This window comes from Trachemys scripta, chromosome 9, assembly GCF_013100865.1.
Source record: "Trachemys scripta elegans isolate TJP31775 chromosome 9, CAS_Tse_1.0, whole genome shotgun sequence".
Classification (NCBI taxonomy): Eukaryota; Metazoa; Chordata; order Testudines; family Emydidae; genus Trachemys; species Trachemys scripta.
In genome coordinates this window covers 20,431,511-20,453,536 of record NC_048306.1, presented here as the reverse complement: position 1 = coordinate 20,453,536, position 22,026 = coordinate 20,431,511, and the positions used below count along the sequence as shown (strand labels likewise).

General features: G+C 40.9%; 1 protein-coding gene and 1 long non-coding RNA gene across 3 annotated transcripts in view; one reads left to right on the top strand and one right to left on the bottom strand.

Moving 5' to 3' along the window:
* NEXMIF (neurite extension and migration factor) overlaps nt 1–22,026 on the bottom strand; it is a 231,997-nt gene that overhangs the window by 147,826 nt on the left and 62,145 nt on the right. The gene's annotated exons all lie outside the window — the stretch shown is intronic.
* Nucleotides 1–22,026, top strand: part of LOC117882542 — a 38,990-nt gene that overhangs the window by 1,898 nt on the left and 15,066 nt on the right. Inside the window, exon 2 of the long non-coding RNA XR_004647037.1 lies at nt 20,222–20,419. This is a non-coding gene — a long non-coding RNA (uncharacterized LOC117882542). The remainder of the gene's footprint in view (nt 1–20,221; nt 20,420–22,026) is intronic.

The following is a 22,026-nucleotide window of genomic DNA, read 5'->3' as shown; positions in this document are numbered from 1 at the left end:
TCAAGACTGCTCAACACATAACGTACCTGGCACAAAAAGCACAAATACAAGAAAATGAAAAATTAAACCACTTACAGCATATACCCCATCCACCACAGACCAACAACTTACTATCCCCACAGACCACTCAGTACAACCTTAACTCTGCCCTCTCAACCTTTGAGATATTCCTTCCTAAGACTGCTAGCTGTAGATGGTATCAGAGGAGTAGCCGTGTTAGTCTGGCGTCTGACGAAGTGGGTATTCACCCACGAAAGCTTATGCTCCAATATGTCCGTTAGTCTATAACAGGGTCGGCAAAGTTCGGCACGCGGCTCGCCAGGGTAAGCACCTTGGCGGGCCGGGCCAGTTTATTTACCTGCTGATGCGGCAGGTTCGGCCGATCGCGGCCTCCACTGGCCGCGGTTCGCCATCCCGGGCCAATGGGGGCGGCGAGGGATGTGTTGGCCGCGGCTTCCCACCACCCCCATTGGCCTGGGACGGCGAACCGCGCCGAACCTGCCACGTCAGCAAGTAAATAAACTGGCCCAGCCCACCCGGGTGCTTACCCTGGCGAGCCGCGTGCCAAACGTTGCCGACTCCTGGTCTATAAGGTGTCACAGGACTTTCTAGCTGTGGATGTTTGCTATAATTGGGTGTGTGGGGAGGAAGACGTTTGGTAAAGGAGGCAATGGAAATTCTGGCATCCCTGGGTCTGGGAGGACGACGGAAATTTCCCAGGGGTGGTTTCACTATTTAAGTATCAGGAGGAGTTGGGAAAGGGTGGTGGCCCCATATGGGGGAGTGGTTCTGGAGCTCTTCCATAGAAGCGCAGCTGTTGATTAGAAAATATTTTATCCATCAGCAGCTGCTTTTGTCAGGCAAATAAAAGCTTCTGTCAATAGCTGCACATAAAACCTTTGTTGCTGTAGGACAAAATATGACATAAATGTGCAGCTCCTGACAGAGACTGAGTGTGTACAATGGAGAAGATTTTATCCATCAGCTACCTATTGGCACATAAAACTTTCAGTTGCAACAAGTAGGCTAAAAGTAAACTTAAATCGATTTTCCTTCTTTCTTTAAAAAACCTACTCATTACACTAGATCTACTCAAGACTCATTTCTCTGCCAATTTTTTCATAAATAGAAAATGATTAAATAAAAGATATCAGTTGATAAAAATTAAATAAATTAAAAAAAAAACACCTCAGACTGCCGGGGACAAATTTAATCCATGGCCCAATTTCAGCGTTTCCTTATGAAATTTTATTATTAAGTTAAAATTAAGCCAAAACTACAGAGAAAATTCAAAGTGCATGAAAACTATCTGTGAGATTTCAGACTGAAACTCCACATACATTTAGAGTAAAAGCAGAAATGTATTCCCCTTTTTAAGCCCATTTCAGAACACAACCTTAACTATTATGGAGCAACAACCAGTACCTCAATAACATGGACCTGTTTCAAAAAAATGTCGTATATGTCAAGATACAAACAATGTATAGGTACCATGAAGGCATAACTAGATAGGATAACAGAGGAACACGATGCACTGTGAGACATTGAAGTTGTCTCTCTCGTAAAGTCTTTTATCCCAGAGTTTATCCAGCCCCACCAGCACTTCACAACTGGTGAATGAATCTCTCTGGTTTTCCTAACTCTACGGTCCCAAAGTTCCCCACCAACATGATAAATCTCAGTCTGAATTTATATCCCAGATCATCATTTGAATTTCTGCATGGTTTACATCCCAGGTTTTTGGCATTCTGAGCAAGAATAGCATTGGGCCCACTGATTGTTATCTCTGTGACTTCAATTTTCCTCTGAGCCTCTTGCAATCTTAAACCAATGCTTTCCAACTTCTTATCCACTGCAGCAAGAATAGCATCTTGCTTTTCTGTAATGTCTGCCAAGTTCTTAGCAAGTCCAGGAATGCTTGATAAGCCAAATCCATGCCTCCTGATGGTTTGAAACTGAAAGCAGTCAGGCCTGACCCTCCCAGTGAGGGGAAGCTTGAAAGTGAAATATCAAATCTACAGTGCCTCCAGTTTTACTCTGTTTTTTTCCTCCAGCAGCTGCTATTATTATAACTGAAAACAAGCAGGAACTAAAACCTCAAATTACCAGGATAAGAGTGAGCACTAAGAACTGCGCAACACTAAAAGTTGTCCACCATCATGACCCCTCCAACCAACCTTCTTTAAGATACATAATTTAGTTGCAGTCAAGCCAGATTGAGCTTTTGGGTTCTCTAGTTATGGAGTGCAAGTGCCAAATATTATATTCCCATTCCAGATGTAATGTAGCAAGACAAACTGAGAGAACAATATAATCTCTTTGGCTTTCAGAGCTATCAGAGGTCAGGAAAGAGTTTGATGATACAGGACTGTTTCCTGCTGTGCTTTCAATTGTTTAAAGAACCAAACTATTACCATCACTTCTCTGCCTTCAGTCATGTAGATGCAAAGTATATAATATATATATTTCATACCAGCAGATGTCTTCATAAATCATGTTAAATTAGAAAATAAATGCCTGAATATAAAAACACACATGCTATTTTCCTCATGGTTATATGTTCACTGGTTTCCTTTTTAATGAAAAACTCTTTCCCACCACCCTTGGGTGCAGGAATGGTGACATCTCAGTGGAATACATGGGTTTTTTTTGACATTTCTCTCCACATACTATCCTCAGTCCCAGTAGTAGTGTTGATCTCTTTTATTGTTTTAAAGCTACACAGTCATTTGTCAGTGAACTGTCAGAAACCAACCAGTTTTGTCTCTGGAATTAAATGGTATCATCCTTAAAAGGGAGGTAGGGTTTTTTGTTTGTTTGTTTTACAGGGGGGAGGGTAAAACAGAAAACATGTTGTGTCTTTTAAAAATTAAAATTATTTTTGAGTAAAATATGTTTCTTCCATTAACTTCAGAATACAAGTCAGACAGAAATCACATATGCTCTGGAAAACCTCAGTGCGTATTTAAGGAGAGATAAAAATACCACATCCTATCCATCGTCTGCCGACAGAACTAGCTGGGTTCTAAATCATTGTCCCTGCTAACAGCAAAACAAAAGGTTGAGGTGGGAAGAGAATGTCTGGTGGGGAGGGCAGAAGCTGGAAACTTAACCACCTTGGTTCTCTTAAAGCTTCTTCCTGCTATCCCCAAATGTTCTTGCAACTCCAAAAATGCCTGTGGGCGAACAAGACAGTGAACAGATTTGAAAATAAATACTGGGGTTGGGGAAAGGAAAACGGGGGAAGGAGCAAGCTCTTTAAGAGCCACTTCTAGAAAATGGAACACTATGCTGAAGTGATCTTCAGCCTGAGGAGAAAGAGTCCCATTCTCTTTCAAAGGGACTTGTGCTCCTGAGTCACTTAGACACTTCTGAAAATTCTACTCCACCTTTAATGTTCCAATTAGCTCCTGACAGAAAGAGATTTTTAAAATTATTATTGGGCCTGCAAAACAGAAGAGCTGAAAGGGACTAAAGGTACGTCTATACTTACCTCCGGGTTCGGCGGTAAGCAATCGATCTTCTGGGATCGATTTATCGCGTCTTGTCTATAAATCGATCCCGGAAGTGCTCGCCGTCGACACCGGTACTCCTGCTCCGCAAGAGGAGTACGACAGGGGAGCATGCCTGCCGTGTGTGGACCCGTGGTAAGTACCTTGTAGTTTGAACTAAGATACTTTGACTTCAGCTACGTTATTCACGTAGCTGAAGTTGCGTATCTTAGTTCAAACTGGGGGGGTTAGTGTGGACCAGCCCTCAGGCATGGGTATTCACCATTCTGAAGGGCACTGTCCATACTGATCAGACCCTTGTTTCTAGCACTGTCCCATAAGATCCATGAATAAATTAATGGCGGACAAAATGTAGACCAAATACAAGGAAATAATACTCCATGAAGTACTCACACTGAGCGTGAAACACAAAAAGGCAGAGTCAGAGCCTGATATTTTTTTTAATGGGTTAGGTTACTGTTACTGCTCCCCTTGCCCTCAATGGGAGTAAAATTAGGCTCAGCATTTGTAGTTGTGCACACTAAGGCAGAAGCAAGTAATCAAATCTCATGCATAGAGAGTCCAGGGCTCTATCCTGCAAAGTGCTGGCAATTCTTGCCCTGATTCAGCAAAGCACTCAAGCACGTACTTACTTTTAAAGCATCTAAGTAGTCTCATTGATTTCAAATGGGATATACTTGGTGCTTAAAGTTAAGCATGTGCTTCAGTCATAGGCTGGTTCTGGGACAAACAGCTAAGCACTCTGTAGGCTCAAGCCCAAACAGAGTTCCACAGGAGTCAGGAAAGAAATTCCCACACACATACAGCATTGCAAAATTGGACAAGTGCATTAGGTGAGGGGAAGGTTTCTTCCCGTAGTGTCTGAAGCATAAGATACTACCCATTGCTGGAGGCAGCATACAACTTATCAATGGTCTCATCCAATGTTGTCCTTCATATTTACTTTGTATTCAGGTAAACATGTGGCACAGTAAGAAATCAGGGTCAGACAGAACCAATTAGGTTCTGAGAGTCCAATCTTCAATTATACCCTTAAGGAGTTTAAAGCATTTGTGGCTAGAATTAGTGGACGTCTCATCCTATTTACATAATGTATGACCTAATTTTGTGTTCACTGAGTATTTAATTACAGCAGACTGAATACAAAAATGACTCAAAACACTCGCAGAGCTAATAATTAATGTTTTAATTGTGATTTATTTTTCATGTGTAACATTTTGCCTTTACATATTTGAAGTATAAATAAAGAAAACGCATTACTTCTTTTGGATCCAGTTCTGAATGGACGGTGCCTGCTCAGCTCGGTGTCCCTCCTTCCATGTGGCAGTCAGGAGTTTTGTATTTCACACTATCATAAAATTAATAATTCCAGTCCATTTTGTGAACCTCTATCAGTGCACTTATATGGTTCTGTCCCTCTGGGACAGGGCCTTGTCAAGCACTGGAGCATCATCCGTTTGCCTCAGGCAGAACCGAGAAACAACTGTGTTGAAAAGAATTCAAGCACAGCTGCTCAACAATTACTGTTGCAGCACAAGACAAAATGTCTGTATGAGTAGCATCTAACTATTAATCAGTGTTTATCCGATATTTAATGGGAACCTCCTTAATAAGTGTGCATTTTCCACCCATGGGGTTACATTAACACACTATTCTAGGGAATTATTACTCCTATTCTTCAACATTTCTTGAGGAGGTGTGGGAATACCTTTACAAACACTAAACAAAAATGTGTTTTAAAAGGGAAAGAGCATTTGATGTAACCATTTCAAAATATATTTGTTAAAAATGGTTCACTCTTGGAAAATAATTAGAAGGGTGGCAAAAACTATTGCTTTTACACATTGAAGTAAGGCATTTCTTAATATACCCGTAACACAGTCTGCAATGTGTTACTACTATATTGCAACAGAAGAATATCAGTCTTGCTGCAGCCTTTTAACATATAAATATTGGGTTAAGAAATGACTCACATAATGATTGCTAGTTGCAAATTAAATCATACCAGCACCACCAGAAAATGCAATCCTTTGTCATTAGGATTTTTTTCTAGACAAAAAAATCGCAGCTATAGAATGATTGTCTCACGGACAAAAGCCCTTTTTGGTTTATTTTCATTTTTAATAAAGTCAGATTTAAGGAATTTTAAGAAGTCTTTCAAGTAGAGGTTTACTATAAATAAAACCAAGTATTAGTATGTAAACCACTGTTCCAATACAGCCATGTGACACTCAAAACATATTCAATGCGTTAATCCCACCCAACACAAACCACCATTTGTTTTCATCTTAAACCTAAGAGTCAGAGGCAATTAACTCTGCTTTCATGGATTATATTCTGTTATACTGAAATGATAACCCCTCTTCCTTCCAACTCTTCTGCTGACAAAAATAATGATCAACAGAAAGTCCAATATTTCATGTAAGTAAATAGGCAATCTTATGCCAAACAAACAAGAAAAAAAATGATAAGAGATTCACAGGCAGTTTTATAAATGGTCTGTCAGCTGGCCTGGCCAATGCTTTTAAGATCAATAGTTATAACTATACTCAGCACTTATCTCTCTAGGCATTTATACTATGTTCATCACGCTGGTATCTGAGCTCAACATAAGAAAAGAAGAAAGTGGTGCATATATAGAATATTGAATCTTCAAAGTGTTTTACAACCACTAGCTAATATTCACAATACTTCTGTGACATCTTAGATGGAGAAACTTAAGCATATAACTTAAGTGAGTGACTTCCAGCCTGAGTGCTGCTATTAGAAAACAGTTATTTATTAAACCAGATACTTACATGGCTATGCCCAGGACAGTCATGAGAGATATGAGTTCAGAAGCAACCTCAGGTTGGTTGTTGTTGTGGAACTTTGGTGCCATGGTTAGTTATCTGGACTCCAGAGTAGGGGTGAAAAGAGTATGGCTGCCTAATCTTTCTTTGCTTGAATGCAAAGTAGGTCACCAATCAGAAAAAGTTACAACAGCAGACATCTAATGGAAAGGAAGGAGAGCTGTAGGTGAAAATGGCAATAAAATAAAAGAGATCTGTTTGTGCCATCCTTTGATTAGATGGCAAGAGAGCCCCTCCAACTGAATGCCTGGAAGACTTCAGTGAGAGATACCAACCACACTGCCTAGAACAGGGGTTCTCAAACTTTTACTTTACGACCCCCCCCCCCCGCCCCCCAACATGCAATAAAAACTCTACAGCCAACCTGTGCCACAATAACTGGTTTTCTGCATAAAAAAAGCCAGGGCTGGCATTAGGGAGTAGCAAGTAGGGCAACTGCCTAGGGCCCCATGCTACAGGGGCCCCCACAAAGCTAGATTGCACAGGCTTTGGCTTTAGCCCTGGGTGGCAGGGCTCAGGGCCCTGGACTTCAGCCCCATGCACTGGGACTTCAGCTTTCTGCCCTGGGCCCCAGCGAGTCTAACGCTGGCCCTGCTTGGTGGCCCCCCTGAAACCTGCCCCAGGCCCCTGGTTGAGAACCACTGCCTAGAACACATTCTTTAATATAATGTCCTTACTGGTTTGTTTTTAATTCCTCAGACTGGCTTCATTATTATTTTTCTTAAATGGAAATTAGATCTTCATCAACCTTGAATACTCAGACTACCTTTATCGGCGATACATACTTATCTACAGAGCCTTGCTGGGCTTTAGAGAGGATTGTTTGAAAAGCACTTGGAAACTAAAAGTGTTCTACTAGTGCTAAGCATGATTAATATACACAATCTGCAACCAATTTCTGATTTTACTTTTAATTATAAAACACCTGTATAATATTACACCTAGTGGAGGCCCATGATAGACCCTTCAGAGAAACTGACCATGAGGAGCCTGATTTTCTTGACCTTCCAGAGCCATTACATTCCCAAACCACCCCATTGTTGAGGTTTTTTTTTAAAATGGTAGCTACATAATGATCTGCACTGACAAGGTGCCAAGGACGGGTGTTTTACCCAATAATTAACCATTTTAGAACAAATTGCTTCTGACTAGCACTCAAGCACCTTTTTTTCCAATACATCAGTTGCAGAACTCTCCAGCCACTTTTGTTTACAGAGTAGATGCAAGGTCTGTAAGCATTTGTGGGGAGGAATAAATCATCAGAATCATTTCACCCATGAGATGTTTATTAAGGGAGATTCAGAAGACAGTAGTTAATGAACAATGAGGAAGCTCTGCCCTCTGACCTCAATGATTCTTGAGTGGTTGCACCCTGGTGCCCTGTTGCATCCACCTCAGCCCAAACCTCTCCACTTTAACAGTTTAAAGCAATTTTTTTGTCTTCCACAGGGCTAATAGGAGTAACAAGCTGTTTTTGTCAGTAAAGCACATGGATATGACTCATTACATTCAGGGAGCACATCTGATGAGTAAGAAGGTATCATTATTCATAACGTAGTGCCTAGAGGCTCCAATCTCAGCTGGGGCTCCATTGTGCTAGGCACTGCATATAGGATGTGATCACACAAGAAGACTATAACCACGTTGGCATAGCCCTGTAGTGTAGATGCAGCCCACACCAACAGAAGGGTTTTTTCTATTAGTGGAGGAATACCACCTCCCAGAATAAAGCCAGTTATGTTGATGGAAGCTTTCTTCCATGGACATAGTTGTGTCCACACTTGTGATTATGTCATGTTACGTCATGTTGCTCCATTGGTGAGGGATATGTTTTTTTCACACTCCTCACTGACATAGCTATGCCGATACAACTTTTCACTGTAGCCCACGCCCTAGTGAGAGATGATCACTGCCCCAAAGAGCGCATCATCTAAACAGACAAGACAGACAACCCGCTAACAAGTATTAAAACTACAAATTCCTTTGTCTTCACTAAGATTTTATCTCATGTTAGTTATTATTAATAGTAGAAGTCCCAATCATGGCCCAGGACCCCACTGTGCTAGGCATTGTATACACAGAACAAAAAGACAGTCCCTTGCATAGGCACCAAATCCGTGGGTGTTCAGGGGCTCAAACACCCACGGAAAAAAAATAGGAGGTGCACAGCAGCCACACTGGTTCTCGCCCCAGAGCTCACCACTGCCGATCAGCTGTTCGGCAGGGCCCCGGGCTCACTGCCACCAATCAGCTGTTTGATGGGGCCGTCGTCACCAACTAGCTGTTTAGCAGGGCCCTGGGTCTCAACGACGATGATCAACTTTTTGGCGGTGGGAGGCACTTGGGGAAGGGCGGGTGGAGAAGAAGGAGTGGCAGGCAGACGGAGCCTTGAGGGGGAGGAGCAGGTCCAGGAAGAGGTGGAGTGAGGGTAGGGCCTTGAGGGAAGGGCAGAGCAGGGGTGGGGCCTCTGGGAAGAGGTGGAGGGAGGGCAGGGCCTTAGGGTAGATTGGGGGTGGAGTCCTTGCTTGTAGTCCCTTGCCTTACAATCCAAGTGTAAGACAAGAGACAACAGATGGACTAGGACAGATCGGGGAGTCCAAGGAAACAATGAGACAGTATTAATCAGCATGACACGCTGTGGTGTCAGCACACCAGCAGCCTAACCGTTGTCAAATAATTTGGAGGCATCACTGCAAGGGAGAGTTTTGAGGAGGGATGTGAAGATGAATAATGAGGTCACTTTGCAGGTGTCTACAGGGAACTCCTCCCAGACATGAGGGACAGCCTGTGAGAAAGCACCAAGCTGCTTGTTTGAACATTTAACAAACAGATGATGGAGTCTGATATCATGGAGTAATCGGAGGCTGGAACAGATGAATGAGAGATGATAGGAAGGGTGGGAATAGGCCATGAAGAGCCTTGTAAGTGAAGACAAGTAGCTTATGTTTGATACAATAGGGAAGGAGAGGCTGTGGAGAGATGACATGATCAATGCAACGGAATAGGAAAATGATATTTGCATCAGCATTCTAAATGAAGGGGCAAGATTGCATTTGTCAAGAGAGAAGCATTTGCCAGAGAGCAGAATATTGCCGTAATCAAGGTTCCACATGTTTGCTAGTGAAGACAGACCCTTATAGTCTAAGTGCACATCACAAAAAGACCGGGATGTCAAAGTGACTGAGTGACACTGAGCAAGAGTTCTGATAGTTTCAATTATGTTTAGAGTTTTTTGTTTGTCTGCTTTGTTAATCTTTCTTTAAAAGACAACTCTTCCCAAAGGCCAGTAAACCCTAATCTTCTACTTACAAAGGGACAGTAGAGAGGGTGGAAGGAGCAGATCAGGGAGCAGGTTCCAGTGGAGTGGGGCAGCAGAAGAGAAGACATAGAAGTAAGAGTCAGAGAAGGGATTGAAGGGAAAGATTAGTCATGCAAAACAAAGAGGAGGCTTCAACTAGGCGTTCCATGTGCTAAGCACATGCAGGGGCAGACCCTTAATTTGGAGAATGGTGAACTATCTGCACTTTTAATTTGGCTGGGTGTCTGGTGAGAAACTGAATCAGAAGAGACTGGATGTATGTCACAGATCCATAGCGGTCACATTTGTAGCTTTCGGAGGGGGCAGAGGAAAAGGCCACTTCCACCTCCCCGCCCCCATTAACCTTTGACTTCTAGATTAAAAGAAAAGCATACACGAGACGTGGGTATGGATACAAAGTGAAGTACATGTGGGGGTGGGGAGGTGGGAAAAATTCTAGCCCTAACAAAAGCAACTGTTTGTTTCAAGTAATCCTTTCCCCTGCTGTACGTCTATCTAAATTCCTAAATAATCATTTATTGAAAAATATACTATTATTTATTGAATATTAGATATATTGTAACTTGCCTGGCATTCATAGTTTATGAATTAAATCCAAATATATTCAAAACTTAAAAAAATTCCAAAGTAACATTTGATCTTGGATCCTAAAAAAATAATAAATAATAATAATAATAAAGACGATCCTTTGTATTTTCAAAATTAAAATGCTGGTGGCTGCTTTAATCTTCCCAACAAACATTTATGAAAATTGATTTTTAACCATCTTAGCATCTTTAATCTTCATGATGTTTGGTATATCACATTTCTTTGACAACTAATCCATCAAAGTCATCAGACCTTTTGTAAAGCTGCCAGTTCAGTCTCACTTCCCCTCATTCAACAATGGTTTATTTTCTGAAGAAACTTACCTGTTAATAACATGAAAACGTATAAAAAGAGGACAGGAAAAGAGAAGGGGGGGGAGGAGAGAGAGAGAGAGAATGCAGCCAGCACAATATACTGCTACTTAGGAGTATCAACAGAAAATCCCTGGCTTCTAGTCAGTGGAGCATATGGTATGTCAAGGTAACTCAGTATCCAATGAGAAAAAACAGAGAATGAACAGGTCCACAGAATTCTGTTACTAATCAACCTAAGAGGCAACAGTAGCAGCAGCACTATCTGGAATGAATAAAGACAACTGGCTACCTTTCCTGACAGTGGAAACGTAGTGAAGAGAGCTGTTTTTGAGACACACAAGCTGTTGGTTAAGCTAAGCAGCCTCCAGAAGTGCACCAGCAGAGATAAAGCTGGGAGTACATAACTACCTGTCCTTGACCTGGTGTTCACAACCTAGGAAGCAGGCAACACACACTAAGCGGGGAAAGCATAGCTCATTAAAAATGGCATACAGTGAGAGTAGGAAGACAAAAACATTGAAAGCAAACAGCAGCACCATGGAGCTACTCAAAGAAATGCATTTCTCAAAGCCACCTTAAAAATCCCAGCAAATCTCTCTCCAACACCATACTGAAATCCATGCACTTCAGGGACCCCCCCTACCCAGATCCAGGGCCTCCAGTGAAATTTTATACCACAGACAGGTAGTTCCTTCTATCAAGCTCTGCTGCCCTGAAAAGCATGGAGGCATTCAAAGAGAGATTGATTTCCTTAACACGAAGTGCACAGACTAATTCCATTATTTCCAATGGAGCTGTGTTTGAAATGTCCATTCAAGTGTAATGGTACCTTCTGGGAAAAAAAGAGAAGGAATTAATTTTTTTTTTCTTTACACGCTGCGATGATTGACTTAGTAAAAAAAAAAAAAAAAAACCTACTAAACTCAGTAAAATAACCCTTGGGGTCTAAAAAGTTTCAAAACCACAGCAGCAGATATTTTGTGCTAAAGCAAATTTGGTATCACCTTACACCAATGCCCAACCTGCCATGTACCCATGGGCACTCTGAAGCAATGTCTGCTGCTGCCATACTTCTGCATCACTCCTGGAAGTGCGGCTGTCGTTGGGCAGCTGTACCACTAGAAATGACATCTCACTATGCTAGCTAATTGGCGATACCAATTCTGCAAGTACAGGTTTGGAGGGGGGAGAAGGTACTTCGGTGAGCAAGAAAGATGACATGGCTAGAAGCTGAAGTAGTTAAGCAAAAATACCAACCTACAGACCGTTCCTGTACGTAAAAGCTACCCAAGCGAAACTTGTCCCAACCCACCATTTCTATAGTCACAAAAAGGGTCTAAGTATTTCAATTCTGAGACTTTGAACGGTCAGTTTTTGATGACCAGATGCCCTTAGGCTGGTTGGCAGAAATGCATAACAGGAGATTATAAAATTCTCTAACACTAAAGTCCAAGGTAAGGCTTTCTGGTTACCTGGGACTCCTAGGAATACAGCATTATTCCTTCCTTAATTTATATAGTTGGATTTTTGCAGAGGCCATTCCTAAATTTGGCCATTACTTTCAACCTTCCTTGGTAGTATCTTTTAAGTACTATTTATCATCTATGATTAGATTTGGGTGGGTAAAAGATTCTAAGCAAGCGTTTCACACAGTGTTAGTGATCATAATTTGTTTAGCTAACATTTCCTGCTGTTGCAATTGGATACAGCAAACTGTTTTTGTACTGCTGTGTAATCTTAAAAGGTTGTTGAAATCCACCCCAGAGGAGGCTGCATTTCAGAGTTCTGGGTAAACTATCTATACATAGCCTGTGAAGTACTTTGTGAGACTTTCAGATAAAAAGCACTATATACGTGTAAGATATTACTATACTAACACTGAAAAGGAAGAAAGCTTTCGTAAAAGTACCATACAGTCTTCTCTCCTCATTTCTATGGTTTATACCCTGTAGTTCTGCTCCAGAAATTATTCCAGCTCCCTTTGTCAGTGACACATTTCAGTAAAATGATTGTGGTTTTATGAGCAACTTGAAGTATAAAACTTTAAATGGAAAGCTAGAAAGCAAACATTTCACCCTGGAATAAAATGCATCCAGCTCCAGATTGAAATACTCTCATTTGTTAAAATTGTGTTTTCATTTTGTAAACATAATATAGAACAGCAGAATTCACAGCAAAAAATAAGTTGATCAGAGGAGAATGTTAGCAGTGACTATAATTGAGTCACACATACACCTACACCCTGAAGAAAAGGCCTGATACCAACAGGGTTAAATCAAGAATCTCTCTTTTTACCATCTAGAGGGAATTTTGACTGGTTTCCTTTGCAGGGCTCAGCAGATAACAGATTCGATTAGAACCTGGACAAAGAAAAAATTAGGAGACTCACAGACTTTTTATTTAATAATATAAATAATGCTCAAACTTACAAAAAAAAAAACCCTCAACAGACTACAAAGGGAGAAACTAGCTTATGGGAACAGAAGTGTCTTCAATGAGAAGCAATAAAATAACACAGATCTTATTTATGGAGTGTTGCGCCATTATACCAATGGGTACATCTTCACAGTTATTCCTACTTGCTCTTATTCTAATGAACCTTGTTTACGCCAGTTGTGTGCACCTCCAGACAAAAATGGCCCTTCAGCTACTGTACATCTTATTTGTCCTTGCTTCTGGAATAAGCACTCACAGCAATGAGTGTTTAAAACAGTGCACAATTCAACAGAAACACCCCCTTAGGTGGTCTATGCATATAAATAAGTATATAGTTTGCTTTTTTCATAAAAAGACACCCTGCAGGTTTCAAGCTTTTCTCTCTGAGAGAGATATTCTCAGGCAACAATGCTGATTTGGTGTAAGCTGATCCGTATCACTGAATTCTGCCTTTGTTTTTGGCAGTCTTCTTTCAAGGTGACTAAATTAAAGTGAAAGTATAATTCCCACAAACCCTAAAAGGGGGGGGGGGAGGTTGTTTTGCAAAATCTAAAAGGCTAAATAAGAGGAAGCAAACCTTCAAGCTAAAGAGTTAGCTTAAAAAATAATCATGCCACAACAGAATGTGATTGGAAATATTGGAGGTGGAAAGACTACACTAGCCATGAGAAGAAAGAAAGAAAAAAAAGCTGCCTCAATCACATTCATCCTGACAAAATATTTCAAGAGTGAGATTACAAATAACATTCAAGAAGCTACTTCTTGAGCTCTGTCAATAGAATGAAACCATTTCAGTGAAATTTGCCCAAAAGAAAAAGTGATGGTGACATTAGCACAATAGTGTGAAGATGCTGCTGAGAGATGCAGTAGGTCAGCACCAATTTTATCAACAGCAGGAAACACAAAGATCAGTCACATCACAGATCACATTGTTGCCAAAAGTAAGTGAGATATATACACACAAGTGTACACAAAAACACGTGGATATTAGTCTAAAATGTATGAAACCTAAAAGAGCTAAGGCAAGACATAGCTGAAGCCTACACTTATGTGAAACCTGAAATGGAGAGTGCAAGTGCTCTTAAATGCCATGCATACACATCCACAGCAAGAGACAATAACAAATATATTAAGCACTGGGGGGGTGGTCAATGGTCCCATTAAAATGAAAAATTGCAACTAGACCTTCAACTAAGATGGTTCCAGAGTTCATTTGCTACATCATTCCCTCAAAGACCAGTTTGCCTAACAGCTTTGGCCTTAAAATAAAATTGTCAGTCCCAAAACAGTCTCAGTAGCAGTTGGATCCTCCCACTACTCCCCAACTCCAGTGGATCTGTTAATGGATGTCTCAAAGCATGATACCCCCCTCTCCTGCAGCAAGACTCTGTACATTTGGGAGGTCTTAGAAATATCTAGCCCAATTCCTTTATGGAAGTGCTTAAAATTGGCCAGGTTGTCTCTTCTGCCTGAAGGAGTGCTGTGCCACAGAAGCTGGAAAATAAAGTCACATACTTCGTGAGTTAGTGGGAATACATGAAACACAGACCACAAAAGTAGGACATCTGTATGGAAAGCTGAGCATCAATAACTAGGCCAGAGAGGGCATAGCCTTGGCTACTAATGTTGCGTCATGCTAAGGTTGCAGGATCACAGGACAAGCTTTAGGAGATATTCCTTCTTTAAAGGCATGCATTACAGACTCAAAGCTAGACTACTGCAAACTAAAATGACCGCTGCATAAAGCACAAAACTCCACATATCCAAGATTAGCATAGGGATAAATGATGAGATTTGCTGTGCTATATACAAAAGCCAAAATCACCAGTGCATTTACAGTTCAATATTTTCCTAATCCCATCTTTATTTCTAGTGCACAAATAAAGTTCATTACAAATGATTTTCTTTAGAAACCTACTAGCAACTGGAAATAATTCATGAATATGCTGTTCATGTTTATACATCCTTGACACCCAGTGTAAACATCAAAACAAGGAATCCAGTCAGTAACATTTGTTGTAATACATAGAATTTACAGAGAGAAGTGAGGTTATCATAAATACTACTAGTAAATTCCCTCAGTGCCATCTTTCATATTGTTATATATACGCAAATACATACACACACATTTTATACTGACTTCTCAGTTTCTCACTTTCCATTACTAGATTACACCTCTACCCAGATATAACGCAACCCAATATAACACGAATTCTGATACAACACGGTAAAGCAGTGCTCCGGGGGGGCGGGGCTGCGCACTCCGGCGAATCAAAGCAAGTTCGCTATAACGCGGTTTCACCTATAAAACGGTAAGATTTTTTGGCTCCCGAAGACAGCGTTATCGAGGTAGAGGTGTATGTACTACACTGTAATGTGTGCATGTGTGTACATATATCAGTAACAAATAATTGAAGATTTGATTTAAAAATACATATTTTATTTAAATTTATTGAGAAAAGTTATTTTTAAACATTGTCAAATAGCTATTATATTGTATTATTATATTATATATTCTTCACTGCTGTTCTAATAAGTTATTCAAAACAAATGTTACATCCTCTTTTGGTTCATTTCACACCATCCAATCTGCCCACCAAATGAGGCAAAGGTCTTGCAGAAACAACATATGTGACTGTGTAATTACAAACTGTAGCACAATCACATTTACAAAGGGGCAGAGTTGAGATTGTATTCTAACCTTAACTTTGGTGTTTCCTGACTTGAGCCCTTAACTTTGTTAGTTTAAGATTTTCTTGTAAAATTATTGTATAACATTTCCTATATTTTTTTTAAAGAAAAAAAAATCCTAAAAAGGACATTTACTATTGGCCTAGACAGTTTTGCTAGACAATCCCACAATTTCAGAAGCAAAATTGGATTGGTTCCTCATAAAAATAAACAAACAAACAAAAAACCACATACCCACCACTTCACATAAAGTTCCCTTCCCTCTTTACAGCATGTGATGTTAACTGTACAGTGCATTAGACAGCCCTATCTTCTTTACTGTTCAGTAACCACTAAGTATAGTGGTTGTGTATAACTTGCTACAACTTTACATTCAGACAGTGACTTTAGCATAGAGTACATGTGAGTATTAAATAGCAAAGTTCTACAAGGTGACACACAGGGGACAGTTTTGGTGGATGCTGGGGACAGAAAGAGTGAGAAGGGTGCACTAGTCCCCTCTCTCCTTCACTGAAACATGGTGGGTCACACTCCACGTGAGTAGGAGATGCTAGTTCAAATATCACCTGAGCAGCCCCATGGAAGGAGTGGAAAGAAGGGCAAGAGTCCAGCCTATGACAAACCTGGTGGTGGAGGGTCTTGAGTCACATACATGTGTCCGCCAGACCTGCTGGCAATTTTACTAGTTCAGCTGGCCGATGGCTCCTTCAGGTGATTAAAACTGGGCATGGATTTTTATAAAACCACAGAAGATGCCCACATGTCCTGCTGGATTTCAGGGATACCCTAAGTAAGTAGCAACTAACCCTGCCTTACTCACTGCACATGTGCATCAGACACCATCTTGGCCAATATATTGGGAATTGAACAGGAGACATACAAAGCTAAAAGCAGGAGCTGCTACAGTTTGAGCTAGAGCTAGGGCTCTCTAAGTGCAGCTGTAACAACTCATATCATTTGCAGATCAGGTACATAGGGGGACTTCTAACATATACTCACTGGTGTTTTACACATGCACAATTTTCTCAGTTGCACATGCACAGCATTTTTAAGCATAGTTATAATTTTTATCAACAGGGAAATTTGTATGTCTGCTCTAAATTGTTGCTTGGTAGAATTTCACGATTTAATAGTTGAATGCCAATTATTTAATGCTAAATTCAGTGTTTAAACTGAGAGGTATGGCAGGTTATAAAAAAAATAATAATAATCACAAACCATTCCCAGAGAGTAGTTATCAGTGGTTATATCAAGTGGGGTCCTGAAGGGATCTGTTCTAGATCTGGTTCTGTTCAATACCTTCATCAATGATTTAGATAATGGCATGGAGAGTACACTTACAAAGTTTGTGAATGATAACAAGCTGGGAGGGGTTGTGAGTGTTCTGGAGGACAGGATTAAATGATCTGGACAAACTGGAGAAATGGTCTGAAGTAAATAGGATTAAATTCAATAAGGACAAATGCAAAGTACTCCACTTAGGAAGGAACAATCAGTTGCACACATACAAATAGGAAAATGACTCCCTAGGAAGGAGTACTGCAGAAAAGCATCTGGGGGGTCATAGTGAATCACAAGCTACATATGAGTCAACAGTGTTACACTGTTGCAAAAAAAAAAAAAAAAAAAGCAAACATCATTATGGAATGTATTAGCAGTTTTGTAAGCATGACACAAGAAGTAATTCTTTCACTCTACTCCACACTCATTAGGCCTCAACAGGAGTATTGTGTCCAGTTCTGGGTGCCACATTTTAGGAAAGATAAGGACAAATTGGAGAAAGTCCAGAAAAGAGCAACAAAAATAATTAAAGGAGTCCCCCGCAGCTCCAAGTTGCTGTGGGGCCATACCTCCTGGCTGCCACAGGCAGCAGAAGACCACCAGAGCTCCCGGCCATTGTGGGGAGCAGGGGACCCTGAAGCTCCCAGCCACCGCAGGTGGGGGGAGATCCTGAAGCTTCTGGCCACCATGGGCTGTGGGGGGCCCCCTGCAGGTCCCGGACGACGCAGGTGGTGGGGCCCCCCCGGAGCTCCCAGCAGCCGCTGGTGCCGTAGCTCCAGGCCGCCACAGGTAACGGGGACCCTCCCCCACATCTCCTGGCCACTGTGGGCATCAGGGCCCCCAGACACAGCTCTGAGCTGCTATGGGCAGTGGAGGCTCCCCACCCCGCATCTCCTGATCACTGCAGACAGTGGGGGCCTCCCACAGCTCTGAGCTGCCACAGGCGGCGGGGCCACAGCTCCTGGCCGCTGTGGGCAGCAAGGGCCCCTGGAGCTCCTGGCAAACGCGGATGGTGGGGGCCCCCCAGAGCTCTGAGCTGCCGAGGGCGGCGGGAATCCTTCAAAGCTCCCGGCCGCCATGAGTGGTGGGGGTACCCTGGAGCTTCAAGCCGGGGGACCCTGGAGCTCTGAGCCCCCACAGGCAGAGCTCGGAGCTTCCCCGCAGCTGCCCAACTCTGCAGGCAGTGTGGGACCCGGCAGCTGAGCTCCTCATTTTGTCTGGGATATTTTTAGTGAAAGTCAGGGACAGGTCATGGGCTTCCGTGAATTTTTCTTTATTGCCCATGACCTGTCCCTGACTTTCACTAAAAATATCCCTGACAAAATCTTAGCCTTACCGATGAGAGAAGACTGAAAAAATTGATTTTGTTTAGTCTGGAAAAGGGAAGACTATGGGGGAACATGATAGCAGTTTTTAAGTGCAATAGAACCTCAGCGTTATGAACACCAAAGTTATGAACTGACTGGTCAACCACACACCTCATTTGGAACCAGAAGTATGCAATCAGGCAGCAGCAGAGACCAAAAAAAAAAAAAAAAAGCAAATACAGTACAGTACCGTGTTAAATGTTAACTACTAAAAAAAAGGGGAAAGCAGCATATTTCTTCTGTGTAGTCATGTTTCAAAGTTGTATTAAGTCAAATGTTCAGTTGTAAACTTTTGAAAGAACCATAAAGTTTTGTTCAGAGTTATGAACATTTCAGAGTTACAAACAACCTCCATTCCCAAGGTGTTTGTAACTCTGAGGTTCTACTGTACATAAAAGGTTGTTATAAGGAGGAGGGAGAAAAAAATGTTTTCTTTTACCTCTGAGGATAGGACAAGAAACAACGTGGGGCTTAAATTGCAGCAAGAGTGGTTTAGGTTGAACATTAGGAAAAACTTCCTAACTGCCAGGGTAGTTATACACTGGAATAAATTGCCTAGAGAGGTTGTGGAATCTCTGTCACTGCAGATTTTTAAGAGCAGGTTAGACAACACCTAACAAACACCTGTCAGAGATGGTCTAAAACAGGGGTAGTGAATAGGTGGATCACAGGCCAAATCCGGACCGCCAGATACTTTTGAACGGACCACGAAATCTTTGTATTTATTATCATTGGGTTTTTTTATTATTTTCTCTCGAGTCTGGACCTTGACTATACCTTGACCAAGAAATGTGGACCTTGCCAAAAAATAATTGACCACCTCTGGTCTACAAGATAATACTTAGTCCTGCCTTGAGTGCAGGAGACTGGACTAGAAGACCTTTCAAGGTGCCTTCCAATACTACGATTCTATGATTTTATTGCCGTTTGAAACACAGTTCAACATATACAAATTTACAAATGAAATAATTAACTCCTACAGCCCCAAAATAAAAACTAGAATACATATTTAAACAATTGAGAATGAAGGTTGGAACCCTATCACTAATAAAAAAGAAAGCATATAATAGCTTATCATAAGTGATATCTCTATGGCTTTTGATCACATTAATTATTTCCAGTTTGACCTCTCTCTCAGTTAATCGTTTCTAATCTTCCCTGCTAAACTGGCATAGAGTTGAATAAAGCTTTTTGGTGCCCATTTGTTCTACCACATGACATCACAAGATGCCTGCCAATAACACAGAGATGCCTAAAAGCTTTGAAATTCTTGGCTTTAGAACTCCAGGTTTTCTGAGAACTGTTAATTTATTTTGGCTAAAATCCTAGCTTTTGGCTCAACTAGAAAAAAGTATCTCACACAGTAATTAAACTTGTAGTGGACAATACTGCAGCAATGAGAGAGAACTCCAAAAAGAATATATTGTCTAGTCACGTCTTACTGAGGTTTCTGTTTTTGCAGCCATGACAAGAAGAGCGCAGGAGATGTGCAACAAGAGTGCAATTTAAATTCTAATTAGACAATTAGGGGGAAAGAAATGGTGTTTTTGTCAGACAAAGCTTTATATATTATTATAAAATTAGAAAAAGCTTAGCCACCAGCATAGAATGCTCAGCCATCAATTAACAAAATATAGTTTAAATTCAGTCCACGTAAAGTTTCAGTGAGACAAGGTGGGTGAAGGAATATCTTTTATTAGACCAACTTCTGTTGGTGAGAGAGACAAGCACGCTTACACAGAGCTCTTCTTCAGATCCTGGGACCAACCTACTTACAACAACACACTGAATGTTATGTATGCAGTAACTCATTAGATTTTATAGCAGCAACCAAATTAGCTTTTTTTTTTTTTTTTTTTAGGCAAAGCTTCACATGATCTCAAATGTATCCCTTTGGTAGTATAAAGCACAAGTCAGGAGAAACCTCACCTCTCACACCTGTGTGGTTGATTCTCCATGGAACAGAGATAAAACTAGAGGACTTCACAAAGCCTGTTTCCCCGACTCTCCAAAATGTCAAGGATGAAGTCTGGGCCTCCAGCCTGCTCTCTCTCTCCAGGTATGTCAGTATTTCACTGCACTGCTGTGTCACTTGGGGACCAGGGCGAGGAGAATAAAAATGGTCTGAAACTGCAGGTTCAAATATGTTAGAAAATAATCTGCAAAAATAGCTGGTCCTTTTAAGAAATACAATTCTCCATGGAAACAGACGCTCTCAATTCCAGCAGGAAAAAAAAAAGCAGAGTCATATTACTGAAGGAAATGTTGATATATTTAGGATTTTATAGTTCTAACCTTCAAAAAAAGAAAGTAGCAGTCACTGGTCACCTAACCGTCTCAAATCCTTCCACTTTCTCATCGTTCTCTTCAGTGGCTCTGTAAATATTTGAGCAATAAAAAGGTACTGTACAGTGTTTTGGTTTTATTATTATTATTGTGCATCTAAAATTACAGACACCCATGACTCAAAACACCTGCACATATAAAGAATATACTTCAAAGCATTTAGGTGTGGAAGCAAGAATGGAACAGTACGGTATATTTCAGCATCTGTGTATTCCAAAATTACTGTATACTAGCAAATATCAGATTGGCCATTTCTAATCTCTGTTTCATCCAAAACAGTTCCCACTTAGACTATCTGATTTGGAGCTAAATGTTAATTAACAAACCCTAACCTGGAAGATCCACTTCTCCATATAACACTATCCAGCAAAGCAGTAAATTGTTATCTACAGAGTCTAGGAGACAACTCTACAAAATAACAGAATAGAATATTTTACATAAAGAAAAAAGTTATGCAGCCTCAAAATGTTAAAGGGATGGACTACCAAAAAGCAGCCCTATAGAAAGCAGTTTTAGATATCTAATGGGTCTGTCTCAGAAAGTAAGAGGTGGCGAGCATCAAACTATATAAAAGGAAAGATTATGGTCTCACAAAAAAACAACATTGTTTTAAAAGTTAACAAACATGAACCTGACTTTGCTATTTTAACTCACAGTGCTTAATTCCTATAACAAATTGAAAAGCCATTATGGGTGGGAAATATGTATAGTACCAAAAGTAAAATACAATCACTTTTCATAAGTGACTGTTAAGTCAATTGGTCCTTCTGCCTCCTGAATCTGTTTTCTGCTCTTACTCCAGACCTTGTATATTTCAATACAAAAGATAAAAATCCACAACATTCATTCTAAGTATCCGCTTCTCCAAAGCATCTTTTATGATCAAAGATGAGCCCAAACACTAAGTCCAAACCTGACTGAATTCCTGGGGAAGTTCAGATTCTACCTTGACCTCCCAATCCAAACTTCATGATTTGAGATCATCTCTGTTAGCGCCTGCATACTGGTACACTAATCCTAGCCCATGTTTCCCTCTACTTCTACCTATTCAGTCACTTCTTCTTGGCTTTTTGATTAAGATCAAACATAGCTCCCATACCCATCTCTGTAACTTTTTCCACTCTACCCAAAATGCATGGCATTCCTTCCCCATCTAGGTTCACTAAACCAACACCCTCTCTCCTTGTTCTAAAGTCTCCCTAAAGACTATGGGGCAGATACTCAACTGGTGTAAATTGTCACTGAACTCAATGTAACTATGAAAATTTACATCAGCTGAGCATCTAATACTGTTTTCTTCCACTGCCTGCAAAAAAGACC